The sequence below is a fragment of the Canis lupus genome, chromosome 16 (assembly GCF_011100685.1).
Source record: "Canis lupus familiaris isolate Mischka breed German Shepherd chromosome 16, alternate assembly UU_Cfam_GSD_1.0, whole genome shotgun sequence".
NCBI classification, from domain to species: Eukaryota; Metazoa; Chordata; class Mammalia; order Carnivora; family Canidae; genus Canis; species Canis lupus.
The window spans coordinates 36251919-36274146 of NC_049237.1; the positions used below are offsets into that span (position 1 = coordinate 36251919).

At 39.8% G+C, this 22228-nt stretch overlaps 1 protein-coding gene across 2 annotated transcripts in view; it reads right to left on the reverse strand.

Moving 5' to 3' along the window:
- Positions 1-9207: 9207 nt before the first annotated feature.
- Positions 9208-22228, reverse strand: part of ERI1 (exoribonuclease 1) — a 58141-nt gene continuing 45120 nt past the window's right edge. Inside the window, exons 8-10 of one of the 2 annotated variants that reach the window (XR_005371544.1) lie at positions 20899-21018; positions 17118-17247; positions 9208-9473 (exon numbers count right to left, since the gene is read on the reverse strand). The gene's annotated coding sequence lies outside the window, so the exon portion shown is untranslated. Of the gene's footprint in view, positions 9474-17117; positions 17248-20350; positions 20369-20898; positions 21019-22228 lie in introns of those variants that run through there. The other variant, XR_005371545.1, reaches the window with a different exon arrangement.

Genomic DNA, 22228 nt, shown 5'->3' on the forward strand with positions numbered 1-22228 from the left:
GGGAATTTTATGGATGCCAGCCGTGACATTCATACCCCTCGGCTATGCCCTGAAATATGTGTCACATGATTTGCACTTCTTCCTTAAAATTTTCTTCTTTCCTTTTCAAGCAATGATAGTTAACCTTTGGGCAATCATTACACTGCAGTTCCTCACTTTCATTCTCCAAAGCTCAAAGGGTTAACATGTCCATGGCTGAGGTGTGCACACTTTGGAGATCATCTGTGGGTTCACTTAGCCCATTCTAAGTCTCTTTAGCAACAACACAACAGAAATGCACTACCAATAATTTCCCACTTCTAATAATAGGGTCAGTCCTATTCCAAGTTAAGACCATGTTCAATTATTCTGTATAAACAAATCCCATCACCTAACATTTATGTGAAAGCTCTCAGGAGTTCAAAATACCTTTAGACACTTCATTATTATCGTACACAAAACTCCTCAGTAGCTTATCTTTGGTCCCCAAACCCTGAAAACATTTTCCAATATGTGTCTCCCTCATTTCCTCATATTACATAACATGTGTATCTAAGGAAAAATAAGGACAGATTGGATTTTCACTTTGTGTGGAAACACATTTCACTTTGCTTACCAAAGTGAAAGGTCTATCTGAGCTTGGCTGATGAAACATAATGCTTTAATTTGATAAAGATTTTTCTTTCATGTAGCTTGGTGTGGAGGCATACTCAGATTCATTTGGAAAACAATTTTTATTGACTGTGACTCATTAGAAAGAATGTCATGTGCTGGCATTTCATCACCGAGCAGGGAATCTTTCCCTTATAGGGCCTTTGGCTCTGATGTGACTCAAGAAAGGAAAAATGGACTTCTGTGGGAAACCCACGAACTCAGCCAGGACTACATGAATATATGTAAATATATGGCACCCCTGTCACTCTTTTATGTTACCTCCTGTACTGTTGAAGGAAAAAAATTTGCTCTTATGGGCCTGAAAATTAAGAACATAAGGAAATGGCTGATTTTTCCCTTAGAAGAACTAAAATAAGCCAAGAGGACTACACCCTCGATTAGTTAAAACTTCAAGAATTTAAAAAAAGGTAGTTGTGATGGAGGGAATACTACAGGAAGTGTTCATGTATATAAGGGCACTATAAAAATAAAGTATAGTGTTTACTGAATCATGAAATTTTATTAGATATTATAGGACTTGAATCTTTCATGAAATGAATTATTAAAAAGTGAAAGACCCTAAAACAAAAGTCTTGTGGCATGGATATAATTTCATTCCAGTCTGTCCAGTTCTGATTGCATCAGAAGGAAAGCAGCTGAAGTATGTTTCAGCCTATTTAAGAAATGAGAAGCTTTCTAACACCACAAATTTTTCACAGCAGAAGAATATAATTATTCAGTGACATTTTTAAAAGCCTGATATCTGTGCTTTCAAAATAAAAATTAAATATAGAATGATTAACAGCTTGTAATTTTTTTTATTTTAAAGATTTACATTTATTTGTTTGACAGAGAGAAAGAAAGAGCACAAGCAGGAGGAGCAGGAGAGAGAGAAGCAGGCTTCCCACCAAGCAGGGAGCCTGACGCAGGGCTCCATCCCAGGACCCCGGGATCATGACCTGAGCAGACGCTTAACCGACTAAGCTACCCAGGTGCCCCCAAAGCTTGTAATTTTTGAAAAGCTGAACTGGAAAATCAAAAGAATATTATCAAAATCGTTCTACTTGTTATTTTAGAAATGGCTAGTTTCAATGATTTCTACTATCCTCTGTTTTCTTTCCTGCCCACCAGTACTCACGGGGGCCCTCCTCCTACCTAAATATCCCCATGTATACCTTCTCTCATGCTTACCCTTATTGGAAATATTCAGGGCCATAAGTGGAGATATTTTAATAAGAGAATGGAAAATGCCCTTCAATAGAAAAGAACTCTCAGTTTAGATAATAGAGAATGCCTTGCATCTTTGGGATGATTTGACAGATTAATGCTACTTTAAGGTGGTTAGGATACAGCCTTCAGCGAAGATAAATAATGTTGATTCACTGTTCTTCCCAAACGGAGGACAAAGCTGTGATAAAGTTTATGGCTGAGAAGACAACCAATATCCAAATTGACGGACAGCAAAAGCCAGAGGAAGGATTATTCATAGGTTCCTGGATGAAGGTGTTGGATACAGATGAAAAGTCCCGAAGGTGAGCAGAGTAGAAGGTGAAAATAAACTAAAGGAAACCACAGAGTGACGGGATAGTGAAAAGCTAGACCACAGCATGGTTTTGTACTTCAGAAGAGGCAAAAAGATGAATCCCCTGCAGTCTGAGCTCCATGGAAAGACTTAAGGCTGAGGAGGCTCTCCAAATGCTGGTTTGAGATTTTCAGTTCACCTGAGGACACTCAGCGCTAACCCCAACCCTCAGTTTCTCTCTGGGGTGCTACTTTTGTTGGTAGATCGTTCTGTTCCCTTAGCACACTGGCTCCAACTGAAGGGGAGAACACACATTAAAGTCTGGGGAAGAATGGATCGAAAAGAGTGGAGACTTCTATCAAGTGCTGATTCATGAGGGCTTCAGAGATTAAAGCAACAGCAGCAAATAGATTAGTGGTTTAGGGCTGGAGGGGATGAGGGGACAGAGAGGTGGCAGCTAAAGGATATTCAGTTTCTTCTTGGAGTGATAAAAGTGTTCTAAAACCAGCTGTGGTGATGGCTGCACACGATGAATACACACTGTAAATGAGTGAATGGTATGGTATATGAATGACACAGCAATAAAGATGGTGTGGTTTTTTTGTTTTGTTTTGTTTTGTTTTTAAGCCTACAAGAAATTAGAGAGAAGGGTCAATGTGAGGTGAGAGTAAGCCTTAACACAGTAATCTCACAGGGCTAGAAGGTAAAGTCTGGGTATCAATGACCCTGATAAGCAAAAGTATTAATCAAATGCCAAGTAAAGGACCACAGAGAAACTCAAAATCATTATATTCCACATTTCACATCTCTTACGGGAACTGGGTGACTCTCTCATTCTCCAGATACTGCCTTTTCCCAAGTTGAATTACCTTGCCCTGTTGGAGTTCACAACCTATGGGTGTGATAAATGTGTTATACTCCATACACCTGAAAGGAAGGTATTAACCATAGAATGAATCACATGAGAACATTTTCCATGTTTCCCTGTGGAATAGGGACCAATTAAAGAAGCAAATTATGCTGTCCTACCTGGAGAAAGCATTTCTCAGGCAAATGAAATGGGAACTGAAAACTGGAAATGGGTTTTTATTCCTTTATATAATTAGGACACCATTTACAGGACTTGTACTTCTTGGGTGTCCCCCAAAATTCCTCACATAGGCTGACATTATTAGAACTTAAATACTTTCTGCTTTTAATTATATTGAATTCTAAAGAGGAAGCTTAGGCATTCTGTGATGAGTATGCATTCTGCTTCCAAATGTAATAGCTAGACTATAAACTCTAGAAAAGGAAAAGTATTTATCAAACACCAAAGCTCCTTTGAGAAATGACCAAGTCAAGTGTACTGGTTCCCATTAGTTTTATTAAAATGATTAGGAAAAACTGACCTTGCAGATGTCTAGAACCATGAAAGCTTCAGCTTAGAATAATGCCCTGCATTATACTGTGTAAACACCAAAACTTTCCCTTGTGAGTCCAGTAATCTTAGCAACAGCTCCCGTTCCAAACATGCCAAGAAAGATGTTGCTTTGGGTTACGGACACTGGAAAATCAACAGACCAAAACACGCAGAAGAAGTGAGTAGAGAAAGGATTGAGTTGGGTCACCCTGCAGTCTCTGGAGAGCTGCAGAGTAATAGAGCAGATTGCAATGCGCTTGAAAGGTTCTCTTCCCACCCTCTGACTGCCACCACCACCACAGCATCCCTGCTAGGCTCTTCACATGTGGTCTGCCACAATGGCAAGGAAAAGAGAGACTTAAAATGAAGTCAGCCCCAAGATGAGAACATAGCTCACAAACCACAGTTAAAAAAGTTAACTTTGACCTATACGCCTAAGACTGGAGCTAGAGCCCTTCAGATATCAAGGGTTCTCTTTCTATGTGCATTTGCAAGGATGAAATGCATAGGGTAAGTGGGTTAATTGGTCCTTATGAGCAATGAATTCTTATGAGGATTAATTATGAATGCTCTGTGGGTGAATAAGTAAGTGGTTGGGATAAGGGCCAATCAATTTCTTCCTTTCTGTACATGCTGGTAGTTCTGGTAGTTCTGAACACCACCAATGTCCCACCAAATATAACAAAGTACTTGTACTGTGTTTTATTAAATATGTTATTTCAGTAAAACCATATTGTTCTCTGCATTCCCATCTTGAGTATAACAAATCATTATGATTGTATGACTTGTTTATACTTCTTAAAGTGCCATCATACATGCTTGATCTTCATAACTGAGAGAGGCTGATACAGTAACCTTGATTTACACAACTTCTTCACAAAGATTAACTGAATTTCTTGACCACTAAAGTTTATCCTTTTATGTTACCACAATCAAAAAACAAAATCTTAACTAGTCTGAACAAAATTTCTCAAAAATGCACTTCAAAAAAGAAATGTACATTAAAATTAGGAATAATAAAAATTATTTTAAAAAGATTTTGCCTACTGTAGTAACAAGGACTTCTTATTAAGTTGTGATACCTAGGTTCATAGAGGATGTAAAGGAAAGGATCCTCATAGACATTGCTAATGAGTCTATACATTTTGACATTTTTGAGAGATGACTTGATAATATGGATTCAAAACCTTATAAATGTTCAACTCACTGAGCCCACAATTCTTTTACTCTTTTAATAATAGTTGAGTACCTATCAACTGCTAAATACTCAAGATACACTGATGAACACTCAGACCAGCTTCCTGCTCTCAGAAAGCTTATATTCCCCTGAGGAGAGAGAAAAACAATGAATATGCACACAGGTAAATAGAGAAGATAAAGTCAGATGTGATAAATTCTTTTTTTTAAAAAAGATTTTATTTATTTATTCATGAGAGACACACAGAGAGAGGCAGAGACATAGGCAGAGGGAGACTCCCTGTGGGGAGCTCCATGCAGGACTCAATCCCAGGACCCCAGGATCACGACCAGATCTGAAGGCAGGTGCTCAACCACTGAGTCACCCAGGTGCCCCCAGACATGATAAATTCTAAGAATGAAATTACACCATGGGCATGACAAGGGAGGAAGAAGTTGCTTCTGGTGGTGTCAAGAAAGATCCCTGTGGCAGAGAGGTTCAATGCCCTTACAATATCCAGCCTCCCACTCATCCTTGATAAAAAAGAGCTCTAACTAAAAAATAAAATAAAGCACAAAACCAAACTCATCTTCCCTGGCCTTTTGGAAAATCAGGGTAGCATGTGAGATGTAATGAAAGTCATGAGGTAGACATCCAGAAATAGTTCTTCAAAAGTGAGACAGTATTAGGAGAATCACACATGATAAGATTTCAAAGATATCTGGGGAAAAATTGAATTTCAAAGGAGGTAAATTAATGATAAAGGGAAAAGCAATTCTGGCTTAGCTTTGGCTCTGAAAATATATGTCCTCTGATTCCTCTGCTTTTTTTTAAGCTATAAAGCTTTAAGTTAGATTGTGGACACTTTTTGCTTGGAGGAGAGTGTTGGTGGAGGAATGTTATATAATATAAAGGTGGTATAACATTCTATGCTAAAATGTATAGGAAAATTGTATGATACTTGACAGAAGCAAAATGAGCTAGACCTGGCTTCCAGTACTGATTCTGCTCTAATAAACTATGCATTTGGGGGTATCAACTACATACATCATGGATTCTAGCCTCAATTTAAATCATGGATTCTAGCTTCAATTTAAAATGAAGTAATTGGACTAAGTCATCTGTAAGGCTTCATCCAATTTCTGTAAGGCCTTGTCCACATTTCTTTTTTTTCCCTCCTCCTATGAACATATCACACACGCACGCACACAGAGTTTAAAGGTTAAATCCCATTATGATCTTTATAAAATGAACAGGTCCATAGAAAGGAAAACATTATGATTATAAAATAATAAACTATTTGAATCCAGAAAACTTAATATAGCTTTTAGGATGATGAAAGAATGTGTCTATGTTCTTTGGGTATAACATATATATTCTCTATGTACAGTAGTTCCCCTTTATCTGTGGAGCAATACATTCTAAGACCCCCAGTGGATAACTGAAACCACAGATGGTATTGAACCCTATATATACTATATTTTTTCCTATATATACATATGTAGCTATGATCAAGTTTAATTTATAAATTAGGAGACTTAACAGCAGTAACTAATAAAAAACAGAACAATTATAACAATATATTGTAATAAAAGTTATATAAATCCATGTCTCTCTCAAATATCTTCTTATGTACTTGCTCTTTTTCTTTTTGTGTTATTAAAATGATAAAATGCCTACATGATAAGATGAAGTGTGGCAAATAACACAGGCATTGTGACAGAGCATTAGGTTACCATCCACCTTCTGATGATCTGATCTGTCAGAAAGAGGATCATCTGCTTCCCAACTGTGGTTGACTAAAGGTAAATAAAATGGCAGAAAGCAAAACCATAGATAAGGGGGGACCACTGTATGAATAATGTCCCTTAAAGGTAAATCAATAACAGAAACCTAAACTCATACAATGCTGTAGTATTTACAAAGCAATTTTATATCATATCACTTACACTTTTTTAAAAATAGGATTTTATTTTAGAGAGAGAACAAGTGCATTTGTGAACAGGGGGTTGAGGCAAGGAGAGAGGGAAAGAATCCCAAGCTGACTCCTCACTGAGTGTGCAGCCTGATGTGGGCCTTGATCTCACCACCCTGGAATCATGACCTGAGCTAAAATCAAGAGTCACACATTTAACCAACTGAGCCACTCAGGCATCCCTTATCACTTTCACTTTTGAGCCTCACAGTGATTTTAAGAAATAGCTAGGGCAATATGAATTATTCCCTTTTGTTAAAATTTTATTTATTTGAGAGAGAGAGCATGAGCAGGAGGAGGGGCAGAGGGAGAGGGAGAAGCAAGCCCCCTGTAGAGCAGGTAGCCCAAAGGGGGGGCTCCATCCCAGGACCTCAGGAACATGACCTGAGCTACAGTCAGAAGCTTAACCAACCGAGCCACCCAGGTGCCTCTGAATTATTTCTTTTTTACAAATGAATAGTCTTGACACTGAAAGTGTTAAATGACTTGCCCTAGTCTACACAGCAGTGGATTGTCCTTGGACCTTTTCCCAGTTAACCAGCACTCATTCCCACCCGCCACAATGCCAAGCCACTACAGTAACTATAGGCTGCAGTGCTTTCCTCATCCCTCATCTCACCTTTCTGTTCTGCTCATTCCATAGCTCAGCTCAAGTCACTGAGAACACCACCATGGTGAGGCAATGCATTTTCTAAACTTTCATAAAATAGAAGCTATTACAGGGATGGATGTTCAACCTGCTGCTTCACTGTCAACCCACAGAACCACATTTATTCTCTGCAGTACGGTCTGCAGAGGGGTCTAAAATTTCTTTTGAATTTTAGATAAGAAAATAAAATACACAATATATGTTAAACCCCTTCATCTAAAAATGATGACTCACATTACACAGCCCTCATTTTTGACTAAACACATGACCCACTTTGAATCTGCCTAACAGTCCAAACACGATGTGAACAGTAAAGTAAATCAAATCATTGCAATCACTTATCTGGTGTGTTCACAAGATATCAGGCATAAATCCTATATAAGAACCACAATCAGTTGTCCAGATAGTAAATATTCATTTTAATCCAATTAACTAAAGTTAAGCAGGAATATATGAAGATGGTAAATGATGGACCAATTGCTACAATCTTGTTATCACTTTTGTTTGTCATCTCATTAGAATGGATAAAACCACTGCCCCTTCTGAGTTCTCATGGCCTTAATGCCTGGAGGTCTCTCCATGAGCAAATTTCTTTCTCATTTTAACTCTATAACTTTTTATAACTCTATAAATTCAGAAACATTAATTAAGGTTCTATTGTACATAGAGAGACCTAGGAAGTCTTAAAAAGAACTAGTCCTTGACTCCACCTCATATCGCACTTCATATTTAACCCATCAGAAAGTTTCGTGGCTCTACCAGGGGCCTTCTCACCACCTCCACTGCCAGGAGTGACCCCTGGGTGTTTGCAGCAGTCTCTGAACTAGTCTCCCTGCCTCTGCCCCTGACTCCCTGAAGTCTGTGTTTAATGCAGCACAAGACATATCATGTCACCCCTCTGGCTCAAAACCTTCCAGTGCCTTGAGTCTCACACTGAGGAAGTCCCAAATCCTTACCATGATCCCTAAGACCCTATGGGATCCAATCCTTTGACTCCTGTGACCTCAACTTCTATTCCTCTACATGTTGATCACTCTATTTAGCCAACCTGGCTCCCTTGCTATTCTTGGAACACATCAGGCACATTCATTCGTATCTCAGAACCTTTGTATTGGCTGGTGCCTCTGCCCAAAGCAATTTACTTCCAGACTGTCCTTGGCACCTTGTATCACCTCTTTCAAGTCTCTGCTCAAATGCCACCTCTCAAAAAGGTCTACCCCTATCACCATATTTTAAATTGCCGCATAAAACAGAGAGAGAGGCAAACTAAGAAACAGACTCTTAGCTATAGAGAACAAACTGATGGCTTCCAGAGGGGAGGTCAGTGGGGAGATGGGTGAAATAGGTGATGAGGATCAAGGAGTGTACTTGTGTGATGAGCACTGGGTATTGTATGGAAGTGTTTAATCACTACATTGTGTCCCTGAAAACTAACATTACACTATACAGGAATTTAAATAAAAACTTTTTAAAAAATTGCTGCATATACTCCCATCCTCCCCAGTGCTCTCAACCCCCTTACTCAGCTCTTCTTTTCCCCTAGCACTTACAAAATATCAGACTTTCTGTGTTTAAATAAGAATCCCTCCTTTATATCCTATAAAGGGAGGGATTTTTGTCTTATTTTTCACTGTGTCTAAAACAGTGTTCAGTAAGAGAATGCCCAGAAGAATTATTTGGTGAATAAGCAAATGAATGTAGATGGCCTAATCTTTGTTTTGTAAACCACAAACTAGTTGACAAGTGTGATTATTTTATTAAGATTTATTTATTTATTTTTAGAGAGACAGACTGAGAGAGAATGGGAGCAGGGCCAGGAGCAGAAGGAGAGGGATAAGGAGAGACTGTGCTGAGCAGGGAGCTGGATGCATCCTGTCATGGGAGCTTGATCCCATGACCCCCTGATCAAGACTTGAGCCAAAATCAGAAGTCAGTTGCTTGACTGACTGAAGCACCTCAACAAGTGTGATTTCTAAGTGGGGACCCAAAAAGTTGGTGGATTTCTGAGCTGTTTGCTGGCTCTTCCATGTGGCTGCTGAAGTGTTTCCCAATCCCAGTGAATTCTGCATTCATTGACCTCATTCAGCAATTAGAAGTTATGAGAACAGTCCAGAGCTGAGAAAAGTATATGAAAAGAAGAAATAAGTGGTTAACAAGCACATGAGGGAAGAGTGTTTAACTTCAAGAATAATCAAAGAAATATACATTAAAGCAAAGAGATCATTTTTCAACTATTGTGTTAGCAAAGGTTTTTAAAATTATAATATTCAATGGTGGCAAAGGAACAGAGAAAAATGTACTTTCAGACTGCCCTTTAGAAAATAGAGCCCTTTTGGAAAATTATTTGGTGAATCTGTCAAAAGACTTAAAATATTCAGTATTAATTTGCATATTTTTACCCGAAATGTGGAAAAAAAACTTTATGAGCAAAGATTTTATTACATTTGTATTTACAAAAGCAAAATTTGGAGGCAACCTAAATGACCCACAATAAGAAAATGATTAAGTAAACTATACATGGCTCATCAACTTGATTCCATCTTTAATGACTCATTAATACTTTAACAATATGGAAAAGTCCTAATGTGATGCTATAGAACTCCCTTCCTCCACCAGTCAATTAGGGAAAAAGATGGGAAGGAGGCAGGTGAAATATGGACAGAACTGTGCTGGGTCCCAGGCTGTCTGACCCCATCCTTTGAGTTGCACATCCTCAAAGACTGATGGTGTTTTCTGTTCTCCTGCAGGTGAAGATTGTAGTTCCAATGTCTAGAAACCCTACTATTTCCAAACTCTTATTCACAATCTCTCCTTGCAGTTCCAGGCACCATAAGCATGTAGGCACCCAAAGACTAGTCCTGAGGCTCCATTGTTGCCAAGGGGCATTATGAATTAAGGCCCCAGAGTCATCTCACTCCTAAATACATAAAGAATAAATATAAACAAAAATGTAAGGATAGAAGATAACAAATGTATTTGTAGAACAGTAAAGTTGAATCCTATAAAAAAGTAAATCAGAATCAGGACTAATGGCATATAATGGTATGTCTTGATGGGCATCATTTGGCCCTCAGAGCTGCTTTATGATGAGAGTCGGCCATAGAGATAGTTCAGTCACAGGCTACTGTAAATATACTACAAAATGGCCTTACCACATCAGCTTATATTACTTTTAATACATCTAATCCCACAGCATTGCTTTGACACAGTAAGATAATGGGATCCACTCTGAAAAATTTTGGCAGAATATATCGGAAATTGGATAAGTTTCATCTGTGAATGTAAAAAATGGGAGCTCATGATTGCACCAGGTAGCGTTTTGGGTCTTAGAACTTTGTATGCCACTTGATGTTGTGCACTCATCTTTCACAGATGTATTTTAGAAGGTGACTTTTCCCAAACTACTGGTGTTCTTCTGGATTCTTTTGGTAGCAAGAGAGAGAAACCTGACTCAAATTTGCTTAGAGATTTATTTTTAAAAAAAAGTAGCTCACAGAATAAAAAGAAGAGCTCTTTGTTCAACCATAGAACCATAGTCAGAAAAGATAGAAAACCAAGAAACTTCTGGGACTCCAGACATGAGAACCATGACTCCAACACCATTAGGTCTCTGTCTCTTTGTCTCTCACTGCCTGTCTCTTTGTCTCTGTTGCTCTCTTTGCCCCTCTCCTCTCAAATACTGTTTACTTTTCTGTGCCAGTTTTCTTTTCTCTTGTTGCTAATTTGCTTCTTCTCTGACACTGTGGAGGGCAAAAGGGTCTTCCCACCACCCCATCTTAAGAGTTCAGTTAGAAATATCCAAGGCTGGGGTGCCTGGGTGGCTCAGTAGTTTGAGCATCAGACTCTTTATTTCAGTTCAGGTCATGATCTCAGGGTTGTGAGATCAGGCTGCCTGTTGGGCCTCAAGTCAGGACCCATGTCAGGTTCCTCACTCAGTGCAGACTGCTTGAGATTCCCTCTCTCTCCCTCTCCCTTTGCCCCTCCCCCAGCTCATGCTCTCTCTCTCTCTTTCTCTCTCTCTAAAATAAATAAATAAATCTAAAGAAGGAAGGAAGGAAGGAAGGAAAGAAGGATAGCCAAGGTTTACCCTCAGATTCTTACTCCTTGATCAATCATTAGAGCCAAGGAAATGGAAGGAGTCACATAAGCAAAAAAGAATTAAAATATGTAACATTTGTTGAAATTTATTATATGTCAGGTATTTAACACTTTATTTAGCAAACATTTATAAAGCATTTGGTAGGTGCCCTGTTTGGGTACATTATAGACCACTCAATCTTCACAACAACCCTTGGGCAGATGCTATGTTATTCCCATTTTATTAGTGAGCCAACTGCAGCAGCATGAAGAGCTAAGAAACTTGTCCCAGACCACATGGCTAATAAGTGGTAGAGCTGAAATGTGAACCCAAGTAGTCTGGTCTCTGAGTTTATGCTTTCAACCACACCACAGTACAGTCTCCCCACTTCACGGGGTTTAACCTACACGTGAGGTAAACAGTGTAATTGTCACCATTTTACAAAGAGAGAAATGAGACACAGGATATGTCCATTAAATAGTAGGGTCAGGATTCAAACCCACAGAGTCTGAGCCCAAAGTCCACACTTTGAACCATTCTGCTGTGTTGCAGAGTTGGGGGCCGAGGGGCAGGGTGCCTTGGAGAGGAGGAAGAGGTGTAAGAAGATACTGCATCCATTACATTCAGTACAGTATGCAGAGCCAGTCATGCTGAGAAATCCTGTCTAGCTCCATCCTAACCTGATGAGCCAGGCATGCTAAGCCAGAGAAAGCTGTGCTCAAGGCCAAGAAGAGGTCAAGGTCAAGGAAGAGAAAGCCAACAGAGCCATGGTAGGAGGCCAAGCCTGTAATAAGGGTCTGAGGAAAACTTCCACAAAGAGCGAGTCAGCCTGGGACACTGACCGTTCCCTGCGATGGTGCATGTGAAAGAGTACAGAAAGTTGCATTTAAGAAACAGCTGGAATTCTCTTAGAATTCCTAAGAATCCCTACAGCACTGGTACGTCCTTACCCTAGAAAGTCACAGGACTGTGTCAACTCAGTTTCCCTCAGAAATGCCTTCACTGAGCTATGATTTAACGTCATGCTCTCAGCTTTATCAAGAACTCAGTTAAGTAATGTCCATTTAAGGAACATTCCGTGGTCTTCAGAAAACCTGCAACTGAATACATCGTTCTTACCTTATGTAATGAGCCTAACATTCTGCCCACAATTTAGAGTCAGAGAAATATTTCTCTCTCCAGGCAAACATGTGTGCTCATTTTTATCAGGCAACAGGAGTTATATAGTACAATATGTTTCCCTTTTTGCATGGGCCCCTGTGAACCATAAGTTAAGTTTTGTGCTTTATTATTCCAATATCATCCTGGGTTCTTGGATGCCTCCTAATGAATCCTGCTTTCTCTTTTTATCCTGAACCATCTTGGTGTTTGGTTTGTTTGTTTTTTTAACTTTTTAATTGTGAAGTAGAGCACAGATACAAAGGAGTGCACAAAACAAAAACATACAGTATAATGACTATCTCACGATAAATACCCATGTAAGTACCACCCAGGTCATAAACAGGGACTGCCAGCATCCCAAAAGCCTTTTCATCTTCTTTCCAAACACCATGCACCCTTCTCTCCACTCACCCTTCATTTTCCTTCTTCTTCCTTGTTCTAGCAGCTTCAGTTCTTTTTAGATTCCTATTATTTAACCACAGTATACCACTTGATACATGGTTCAGGGCCGCACTTTTTATTTTAATCTTACCTGAATGGAATCATGCACTATGTAAGTCTTCTGTGACTGGCTAATTCCATTCAATATTACATTTGAGTGTATCTACAATCCATGTCATTGTTTATATTTGCAGTTCATCCATTTTCATATCTGTATAGCCTACCATCATATGACTAGATCACCATTTATTTACCTATTTGGCGATTGATCAGCATTGTGTTTAATTTCCCTTGATTGTTAATGTGGTGGAGCATCTTTTTGTATGTTTTTTTCCTTTTCGTATGTTTAGGAGTCATTTGGAAGTTCTTTTTTTGAGCCTTCTTTTTGAACCAAAGAGACGGATTCTCACATGGCACCTCTAGAAGGGACATGGCCCTGCCAACACCTTGAGGGGAGCCCAGCAAGACCCATTTTGACTTCTGACTTCTAGAACTGTGAGGTAATAAATTTAGGTTATCTCAAGCCACTAAGTGTGTGGCAATTTGTTACAGCAACCATAGGAAACTAATACGCCGGGAAAGGGAAGATGACCACTTTGATAATAAAAATAGTTTGCATGAAAACAAATGAAATAACACAATGATATTTTTGCATTATGAAGCTATTACTTCACTGCCCATTTTCCATATTTAATAGCCTATCACTTATAATAGAAAAATGATCTTTAAAATTGAAGTAAATATACATGCAGTGATAGCTATAGATCTTTTTTTTTTTTTTAGCTATAGATCTTAAAAGTAGAATTTGATGAGTATTGACAAATGCATATATCTGTGGAACTGACACCCAAATCAAGTTAGAGAACATTTCCATTCCTCCAGAGATGCCTTGTGTCCCTCTCTTAATTCCCCAACACTTCCTTGCCCCCACCATCCAGGCAACCACTGATCTGACTTCTATTCCCATAGGTTAGTTTTGTATCTTTTAGAACATCATACAAAATCTACTCTGCTGTGTCTGGTAAGAATGTTGAATTTGAAGTTAAAGACTCCAGTACAAGCTCAGGTTCTTGGATTCATCAACTCTCTGAACTTGACCAAGTATCAGCCTTTTGGAGGCTGAGTTTCTTTCTTTCATTTTTTTTAAAAATAATTTTTTACTTTTTAAAAGATTTTTATTTATTTAAGAGAGAGAGAGAGCAAGAGAGAGAGAGATCACAAGAGAGAGAGATCACAAGCAGGGGGTCAGGGCAGAGGAGGAAGCAGTCTCCCCAGTGAGCAGGGAGCCCAATGCAGTGCAGGGCTCTGATCCCAGGACCCTAGGGTCATGACCTAGCCGAAGGCAGATGGCTAACCGACTGAGCCACCCAGGCACCCGAGGCTGTTTCCATTTAGAATATAAACTGCCCACCTCAGAACTTCTGTCAAGATCACAGAAGATCATCTGATAAAAATGCTTTGTCATTTCCTAAATGATGTACACTTGCAACACTTATTTCCAACTGAGAACAGAAAATGGATGTTAACCATCTTTGGATAATGGGATAATAAGCGATTTTTAAATTTTTCTTAGTATTTTTCTATAGTTCTCAAGTTTGTACATTAACACTCATTTCTTTTAAAATAAAAATGTCATTTTAAAATAAATTAGCACAGGAGTGTTTATCAACTAGGATTTCATATCACACACTCTTTTTTGTTAGATTTTTATTTTAAAATTCTGATTCAATTAATAATTCCAATCTTTAAATATATATAGGTGCAAATCATTGTAGAGTTTTATTCGTTTCTACACAAGAAACAGCAGGAAGTAAGATAATAAGAACCCTACACTATTATTTTTCATTTTATAAGTCTAAGGAAAGCCTGAGACAGCATGAAATACATTGCTGCAATACTATACTTAAGAATAAGCCATATCATTTGGTACAGCATGTGTTACTGTTCAGAATCAAAATCCAGGGGCAAGGTCTATGACCTATTCTTGTTTGCTTCTCCAAACAAGCCAGCACATAGCAGGTGCTCAATGAATACTTGATGGATAAATCTCTTTTCTTTATCAATTATGTCACACTTCTAACTTGATCATCCTGTCATCAGCTACGCCCAAATATCCATGTTCTGATTCACTAGTACTTTACAGCAATTTCTATTTCTCTACTTCTCAAATACAACTTAGAATTGTTTTTTTTTTTTTTTTTGATAGCAGTACGAATCACTTAGTTTTTATAAAAGTGATTTGGCTTCAAAAAATAGCCTAAATATCTATTTATTAATGATACCAATCAAAGGTCAGCTATTTTATTAGCACTTTATTCTTCATAATTTGAGTGCTATAGCAGATGATTCATCATGGACATAGGACTGCCAAATGATAGACTTGCCAGAGGCTGCAATGAGTGGGTGAAGTGGGAGAGAAGAGGAGACATGATGGATATTCAGTGTCAGGAGGGAAAGACTTCCTGGAATAGCCTGTCTGTATAATCCTTCCTATTGCCACAGTGAAGAAAGGAAGAAAGCAAGGAAACAGGGAGACAACTTTGAAGGAAGTATAATAGGCAACAGTATTTGGAATCACAGGCATTGCCCCATAGAAAAGGTTTAAGTTTCAGACTTGCACGGATTAGTGTAACAGCTCTCACAAACTGAGATCAAAACGATAATGGCAACATTTATTAAGTGTTTACTATTCACTAGGCACCATTTTCAGCACTTTATCAATATTAATTCTTTTATTTCTCACTACCATCCTATGAGATCCGAGCTATGGAGCCCCCATGTAAGAGAGGAAAGGAAGGCCAGTTATTTAGAGGCATACATAGCATAATATCAGAGCTCATGCTATCAGTCCATTACACTCACTCTGTAACAATGCCTGGAAAGTGACTCTGCATTTACAGTTTGAATTGTAAATAATTATAGTCAAAAAGACCAAAAATTCTCATGATTTAGTGTATAGCCTTTGAGAAAAAAAAAGTGATAATTCGAACATATACCCATGGAGAATGTGTAACCACAGTGGATATTTAAGAAGATCAAAATACACAAACTTGGGACAACTGGAGAAGTAGTTGTAGGCAGGGTCAAGGGGGAGACATTTCCCCTAGTCATATTTCTTAAAGTTACCCCCAATGCCCCATAGGAAAGTAATAGAGCTAGCACCAGAGCTAGGTCTAGTCTCTCTACTTGAAGTAAAAATTTAGCAGATAATATATAGTTCACATCATAGTCCAAATTTTGTTCCTCTCAAAACTTTCTGCCATCATTTTAATGTCCTGAATAAAGAATCTACTTTCAAGGCTTATTGAAGTTCAGTATTAGAACCAGGTGAACCAGGCTCATCTCTTGAGCCCGCTTCAAGAATTATATCTTAAAGCTTATTTCTACCTGAGTGGCAACTGTGCATCACTTTTGCACCATTATCTCTTTGATCCTCCAAGAGAACAAGAAAGATACCATTAAAATCCTCATTGTAAAGAAGATATGAAGAGGCCCTGAGAAGGGGTATGCCGAAGTCCACATAGCTTGCAAGTCCTACATGTGAGACGAGAACCCAGGCTTCTTCCTGTCTTCTCTAATCCTGACCCATGTTAGTGACAACTGCTCAGATTTTTTTTTTTTCAACTGCTCAGATTTACTAACAAGCAACAAACCTGACGGATTTGGCCTACCCCTCTAGTGAGTTATCGGTGAGCAGTGAAATGTTCCAAAAGTGGACTGAGATAAGAAGGTAGAGCTTCTAGAACAGACTTAGAAGATGGAGTTGTCATCTTATGCTAAATGCCATGTTTTAGCGCTTAAAATGTACCAGGCAGCGTGCAAAGTGCTTTGTAGATATTACCTCATCTATCCCCAAAATATCCCTGTGAGGGATATATTATTAGCTCTATTTTACAGATAAGGGATCTGAAGGTTAAACAGGTTAACTGACCAAGGGAACGGTTAGAATCCTGTATGACGGGCCCCTGTGTTCTCCTAGCCAAGTGAGTCAACAGAGACAGGAACAGCAGGCCTGCCCTCAGCACAGAGGCTGACCTTAGCCTCTGTGTGCATGGTTTTCACTCTCCCTCCCTCCTTACCTGCTGGCTTTGAACAATGAGGCTCTTTCTCTGTGGAGTCTTCCTGGTACAGGAAATCCCATCAGGCCTCTGGGAACCTAGTGTTCTTCTGATGCTTTTGTGATATTCCCCTCCCTCAATCCAGAAGGATCTGAACAAGCCAAAAAGAGGTTTACTCCCTTAGCAGGAATGTTTACTGGGACTGACGGTAGGGCAAAAAAATTAAGAAAAATAATGCTTTAACGCAAAAGCTTTAAAAATCAAGATTGATGCCCAAAATAAAGACAGGAGATCCAAGTCTACAATTACTGGCACCACTCACCCCACCCCACCCCTGCCCCATCGAAGCCCTGTTGGATCCTGTCTGTATTAAAATTCTCAACATTTTGTTCATCGTGGATATTTTTTGCATTGATCTTTATTTTTTAAAATATGGCACTAAAACATGATTTATCTTGATGACAGATGAGTTTTTTGTTTTTGTTTTGAGTCCCCTTTAATTTTGTCCTCAAGGCCTCACCCACTTCAGCTTATCCTGGTCCTGGACTGAGTCCAATAAAAACCAGAATCACAGATGATGGGCCCTGATCTCCAGGTGACATTTTTCCCACCTTTCCTTGTCTCCTCCACAGAGCAGCTATCCTCTGTGTCAGCCCCCCAAGTAAGGGACCACTGTGTGCACTCAAGTTCATAGCTGAGCTGCACAGGAGGAAGAAAACAGTCTCCTCCACCCTCCTCCAAAGCTGCAGTTTTGCTGTATTTCTTTCTCCTTCTTAAAGGATACTTTTTATGCCATCAGCTGAGTAACTTGCCATGAGGGAAATTCCTATCTTTGACACCCTCCAATCAGTGTTGACGTGTAATTTTAATTATTGAATTCCTATCACTGTTTCTCTAAGGCAGTGGCTCTCAATCTTCAAAAACAAATCCCTATGTCCAGGCTGCTCCCCAGATCCATTAAATCAGTATTTCCAGAGGCAAGAGCCTGGCATTCATAATCGTTAAAGCCTCCTGGGTGATTCCAATGTGTGGGCAAGGTTGAGAATGACTGCTCTAGCAAAAGGGCTCACTTTTTATTTTCCTCCTTCAGATGGCTTTTCCTGTGGTCCATCCCAGAGACAGTATCAGTCAGGGCTCCAGGGTCTGAAGGAGCCGAGCCAGATTCCATTTCTGGCTTTCCCACGTACTAGCTTTGTGACCTTGGACAAGATATTTTTGTTTCCTCAACTATGCTATGGAGATAATAACAGAACCTACCACTTGGACTTATTTGAAGGACTCAAGCTGAGGCATCTGAAACACCCAGCACAGTGTCTGGTGCACATGTGCTTACATGCCCTCATGCACCCACACACTCGGTAGGAACTATTAGTTATGCATCCATCCTGCAGACAAAATGACAAGAAGCCCAGTGAATAAATCAAGGCAGAACTGCTCTGTTGGAAACCAGGGCTGGGAGGAGACTCAGACCCCACTCTCTTTGCCCGGTGTGTTGTGAACCCCTTGGGAATTCTGGGAAAGAATTCGAAGACCACCAGCATGGCATGTAATGACATTCTGAATCCAATTTTACTCTGTGTGGTGGCTTTTTCTGCCTCAGAACCACTCTGGCCCACTTCTTCTTCTTCTTCTTTTTTTTTTTTTTTTTTTAGATTTTTTTAAAAAATTATTTATTCATGAAAGAGAGAGGCAGAGACATAGGCAGAGGGGAAAAACAGGCTTCCTGTGGGGAGCCTGATGCAGGACTTGATCCCAGGACCCCGGGATCACCATCTGAGCCAAAGGCAGATGCTCAACCACTGAGCCACCCAGGTGCCCCTCTGGCCCATTTCTAATCTCATTTTCAGTGGCAGGCATCTGCTGACTGGGCTCTAGGGCTGCACTGTGGCCACAGGACTTAACAGAGCAGGGCTCCTTGGCCCAAGTAGCCTCTGTGGCCTCAGCTTACTAGTGGAGTAAACAGCCACTAAGTGAGAGCACCAACCCTCCCAAAAGATGCTGCTCTAAATTTCCAGTCCCCTGGCTGGATGGATGTCTCTGTTTGGTTTTTATTTTTATTTATTTATTTATTTATTTATTTATTTATTTATTTATTTATTTATTTATTTATTATACTCAGAGAAAGAGAGAGAGAGAGAGAGGCAGAGACATAGGCAGAGGGAGAAGCAGGCTCCATGCACCGGGAGCCCGACGTGGGATTCGATCCCGGGTCTCCAGGATCGCACCCTGAGCCAAAGGCAGGCGCTAAACCGCTGCGCCACCCAGGGTTCCCGTTTCTGGTTTTTAGGTGTGTGGTGGTGGCCGGAGGGTTGAACGTGTTTCCTGTGCAAGAGTAGAGGTGCCCTGTGCAGGAAGACCCTTAGGGCATCCTGGCTTGGCAAGGATGGCTCCCTTTGGGAAAGAGTAGCTTGCCAGTTTTTTCATTTGAGAGCAACTGTGCTCTATTTGTTTCTTAGAAGTGTTGATTGTTTCAACCCAACTGATCAAAAAATCCCAGCTTGGTTGAGAGACCTCGGCCAGCCTTGGGCTGATCCAGAGAGGGTGAAGCTGAAGTACAGATTGAGATCAGTGTAACTGAGGTTGGCTCTGCCTCAAAAATCATCAGTGCCACAAAATTGGCTATATTTCCTTTTCCCTTAGGGAGGCCCATCTGGGCCCTGCTTGTTCATGTGGCTCTCATTGCTACCTTTCATTTCTGCCAATCAAAATAGCATCTTTTTCTTTTTTTCATAAAGGAGTACTCCTCATACTAAGTTAATCACTGAATAAGCTACTCAACAGTAGGAGTGTTTTGTGTTTTCCTCCCCCGAGCCCATTTCCAGACTCGTTTGGGGAGAAAGTTGAGATAGTGTATATCTCAAGTGTATACACACTAGTGTATAGTGTGTATAAAGTATATGCTTTGATTATTCTTTAGAGAAGCTCTTTTACTTAAGACTTGTGATAGTTGGGCTCTTCAATTGCAAGTAACAGAAACCAACTTGTGGTGGCTTTGCCAGAGAGGGGAATTTATTAGAGTATAAAGGAATACCTCATAGAAGCAAAGACAGGAGGGTGACCAGGCTTCAGAAAGGAATGGGAAACGGAAAGCTCCAGAACACGTCTGCCATTTCTCATCTGTGAAGCTTTGCATGTATGCGGCTTTTCTGTCTCTGCTCACTGGCTTGTACTGCCTTTGTGTACAAGGAGAAATGCTGCTGTCGTCAGAGCACAGTGCTCATCACTTCCATGCAAAATGTGCCCAAAATGTCTCGTGGCTTTCAGTATTGATGCTCAAGAAAAAGAATGTGACTGGTCAGATTCTATCAGCTATGGTCAGTGGACAGATAGCCCAGGGGCTGTCTTCTCAACCAAGGCTCCCAGATCTGGCTGATGACTAGGGTCACTTGTGGGAGTTTATACATATATATAGACCCAGGCCCCACTTTAGAATCTGTAGGAGTAGGGCCTGGGACTCTGCATTAAAAATTCCTCAAGCAATTCTGATGATAAATTAGATTGAGAGCTACTGAGACAAAACTCTCTGATATCCATTAATCTTTCTACGAAGGTCTAATGAAAGACTGCCTCTTAAGCTATCTGCTGTTTGTTGGAGGCTATTACTCTAAGGCTAGAGTGAGCAATTCATTTTAGTGAGAATGTATGTGAGTGGGATGGGGAACTCCCTATCCTATAGAGCACTTGCTGTAGAACCAGTCTAGTGGAAATCTGAGAAGCCAGCTCAGAGTCAGATTTAATATCACTATTCTTAAAGGCTTCATGGTCAGGACTTTTAGACCAAAATTTTAAGAACAATTCTTACCAGGTGAAATCTGGCTCAGTGTTAGGCCAAGCAGATGGCACAGGTACTCTGGTCAGTGTGAGAGTCCAGAACAGGTTTAAAAAATCTAGGTCTTCATGCTAGGGAAAAAACAAAACTCCACTGGGGGGAAAAAAAACCACGTTAGAAAATTAATCTGGGTTTTGGTTCCCATGTATTTGTCTCTTACAACACGCTGTTTCTGCTGCTTGATAAACTATTACCTCTCCTTTTTAATGTCTATTGCTTTGTTCTTTAAGACTTAACTTGTGTTTCCACTTAGAGATGTCTTCTCTGACTCCTAGTCTATTCATCTTTGATTCTTCTCCTTTAATATCCTCTATGTACTGTGATCTTATCATGGATTGTAATAATGTTACTTCTCCAACATCTCCACCTGATGATGGGTAGTTGGCACTTCAGTGACTAAATCTATTTGTATGGGGGTTGGTATGACTGTCCTTCTACTGAACTGATGCAGTGACATGTTTGCTAATCTGGCCCCTGGCTTCCCTTCTGTCCCTCACATCCCCTTTATTTCAAACAGTCAGAGCCACCAATCTCAATGCCATTCTAGGTTCTGGGATCACTCATCCCTTAATCAGAAAATTAAGAAGCCCTAAACCTGTGGCCTTGCATCCAGGATGCCATGCTTGTTAGGACACCCTTTAGCACCGTGATGAGTTCTGAAGATGTTTTATTTGAGTTTTACTCTATGATACTCTAGCTAAATCAGCCACAATTCACTAGGCATGATTCAGGTATTAACTCATTTAGCTCCTACAAGCCTACAAAGAAAGCTTTATAGGGAAAACTGGGAGTACAAAGATGAATCTGCCTAGGCCACACCACCAGTGTCAGAACCAAGATCAAAACCCAGATCTGATCCCAAACCCTTGTGCTTTTAAACACCAGGCTGTACTTTAGGCCCCTTTTGAAACTTACTTCACATAATTAGCTATTTGGCTATGGTTAGAGTAGTTTACATAGTTAGCTATCTTTCCCTGTTTATGCCTTATTTTTTGAATTAGAATGAAATATTCAGTATTTGTTGGTTAAATATATACAATTATGGATAATACATCACTGATCTGAACTAAGTGGCCAACTTCCTATCAGTTATCAAGTACAAAATAATTTTCTAGAAGTATTTATCTGAAAGCTTCCAACAGAACGTGAGACTATGCTTATTTGCATCTCTTCTACTAAACATGGATGAGGAAAAGATTTCTCCACTATTGTCTATAAAACAACTGAACTCCAAGGAAGTCCTACTTCCAAGGTGCTTTTTGTTTTAGGTGTGGCCCCTACATGGTAGGGTCTGAGAACATGC